The sequence below is a fragment of the Osmerus mordax genome, unplaced genomic scaffold (genome assembly GCF_038355195.1).
Source record: "Osmerus mordax isolate fOsmMor3 unplaced genomic scaffold, fOsmMor3.pri Scaffold_134, whole genome shotgun sequence".
In the NCBI taxonomy this organism is placed as follows: domain Eukaryota; kingdom Metazoa; phylum Chordata; class Actinopteri; order Osmeriformes; family Osmeridae; genus Osmerus; species Osmerus mordax.
This window is the reverse complement of record NW_027120446.1, coordinates 9682-12908: the sequence shown is the minus strand read 5'-3', so window position 1 is coordinate 12908 and position 3227 is coordinate 9682.

The following is a 3227-nucleotide window of genomic DNA, read 5'->3' as shown; positions in this document are numbered from 1 at the left end:
TTTTCGCATGGACCAACGACCATATCCCCCTCTGACTCTAACATGGTATGGGTTACAGCAAGTCTATTCAAAAATAGATTTCTAATCCCCTCAAAGAAAATGGCTCTTTCTAAAAATAGATCGGAAGAAAGGGGAGGCGCACCACAACTCGCAACCCCCCTCCTCGGTCACTGCCAGCAGCACGCGGGGATTCCCTAAAGGTCTCGCGAATGTGCACATTGTATCTTGCGCCCGTTAGAACTCATTCATAACGTTATCTAATCAAACTGTTGGTTATCTGCATTAACTCGAAATTGTTATTATTGCCATTACGCATGACGCCATTACTGTACATCTACATGGCAGGCAATAACGTTTCTTTTTCTTATGACTCAAACGACCATTGTGTCTTTCGAAGTCCTCTCACGTGTACTCCCATCGCATGCTACAGGGATCCAAGACATGGGGTTTATGTAATACCATTAATGGCTTCTTTCAACTCGCCCTTTCAGACAAAAAGAGCACTATGGCACGGTTAAAGAACATTGCAGACTAAGCTTCAGTCAGTCAGTGATCAGTGAAGAGGAACGTTTTATGAATAAAAGTCAGAGCATGCCAAACCGTAGAACTTCTGTACAGAATGGGACGTTCATGTGGCATACTATTTGTTTAACATATGATGTTATGCTTAGCAAAATATTTACATATACTGTCGTGTGTCCAGTATCACCATAGTATTACCAGTCATTTTCTGATCAGAATAATTCTGAGCGTATTATAAGTGGATGTTTCTGATTGGCTGGTAGGTGGCATTTGACTCGTGCATAACTCGAGACAACTATCCACTCAACAGAAATCTTCCCTCAGTATGCCTGCGCCTCGTCCATTAATTGTATATAGCGGGACAAGTTATCCCTTACGTCACACCGTGAGAAATGGTTGTAATGCGTGAGTCTCACGGCCAATGCGTGAGACTTGAGAGCCCTGTCGCTTTCGAATCAAGTCAAGTTAAGTTCCATTGATCTCCTCAGCATCACAGGGTTCAGTTCCTGGTAGATGTACCTTACCTGGATGTTTTCCTCTCTGCGGTCATCAGTGACTTCCTCAGACAATGTTTCTTATGTCATCGACTTGTTTCCCTGCAACTTTGAGTCATTACTATTGCATGAGGACAGAGACACTGGGGAGGGTTGTGTTATAAGAGACCTGCTATCAGTCTGCTTCTGTACTGCACCATTCCCTGCACAGCCCTGCCCTTACCCTCAGAGAGATAGAGAGACTTAAGGATAGTGAAACAGTAGGATAGCGATACAGCCGGAGTGATACTCAAAAAACGCTATTAAAAGTCTTGTAGAATTCAGACTTACTGTATAGGTCAGTTTTTTTTTAAACTGGATGTTTAACTCCATTTCAGATATTTCGTAAATCTCTTTGAGCCTAGTAAGTCCAATAAAAAGTTACAACCATGAGCATTAGAACTACAGGTTATATTATGTGATCAATGTTTTATTATTACGTTCAGTGTTCAGTGTACACTCTAAAACAAATATGGCTTCATAGAACCATTTGCAAGGACATAAGAACCCTTTGAAAAGAGGTTCAAGGTATATTGATCCCTGAGGTACCGGATAGAACCCTTTTATAAAAAGTGCTTGGAGCCGTAAGTGGTTCTTTCTGACTGGAAAGGGCCTCTACTGTAAATGGACCTTCAGGTGATCTGTTTGTTGTTCAATTATACATTATTCTACACAGCACCCTTTTGTTTTCAAGATAAAGGTAATTAAAAAAACAGGCAGTAAAACTGAGCACATTTCATTTATTTATTAAACATAAGAGGTATAAACATTAATCCTTGTTAACTTTAATGTACATTATATCATACTGTACAATTCATTTACAACAATTAAATACATTGAGGACAAAGGGAAGGCCACAGTACATGTAATCACAGCTAATATTTACTAAGACTTTATTGCGTATATACGTATGTACAATTCCAAGTCATACATATATACATAATCAAAGACTCATTAATTCACGTTCTATTGACAACATCTTTTTTCCAGTGATTTTATTTCACACCTTTCATACATTTAACCACACGGTTAGTCAAGTTAACAAAACAAGGAACTTGTCAGGTTCAGAACACAAGACAGAAGACACAATCGGAGATTTTGCCGACGGACACCCTTTGAAAACACTGAGAGAGCGTCTTAAGCTCTTTGTAGCTGTTTTACAATAAGAGTTAGCGATGGTTTGATGACTCGATGTAAAAGACACAGGAGACACTAAGAGACAAGAACAGTCTAGCGTGGGTTTACAGGACTGGTTCAAAGTACAAGTTTGCAGATTCCAAAGTCGGTGCTGTAGAGCATGCTTGTTTGGCTCCTCCATGACATAAATATGGCATTGGCTCACTCAGACACGGTCAGATATTTAAGGACAACAAGCTTGTGTAGTTATGGAAGCCTTGAAGATCGAATCAGCATTTTGCAACAATACAGAGAAGGCTATGTTCCAGTCTGCCATGCAAAGTTATTGGATTCACCACTGATATAATCATACAGTTCTTCTATCATTCTTATTAGTATACTGTTAATAAAAGTAATGTTTGTTTTTTAGTTTTTTTTTGTGGCATACAGGTTACAATCTAAACATTCCTTATGGTTTATGTTTGATTATGAGTGAAGACATAGTCAAGTGTTTATGTGTTGCGCAGCTAACATCAAACAACACAGCCTATACCTTTCAAGCTGACCAGAGAGACAATACTATAAGCAATGCATGAAGAGGTGTATTTGTCTGTAAACAATGGTAATGATCAAGCAGACAATAACATACACGTCAGTTATGTCTTCTCAGTATTGAGGAAATGGATTAAAAGACAATGAAAACGTTTGAATTGTATGGAGGTAAAGTATGTTTCAAATGCACCATTGAAGAGCAATACCAGTGCAAATATCTGACAATGGGATGAGAAAAACTATTTACGGAGGTGATGGACAAGGTTTCTTTGATTTGTAATATTCTCCCAGAAGACAAACGTGGGAGACTTTCTGTACATTCAACAATTTGGGGATAGTTCATCTACTGTGTGAACATACCCAAACCATCCACACAATCAGAACAAATTATCTATCAACAGGTATGGTTACTTAGTTTAATTCTCTTAGAATCATTCAGTTTCATGTCATTGGATATGTAATGGGATGAGGTAAATGTAAGGCACTATTCAATTGAACTTAAGC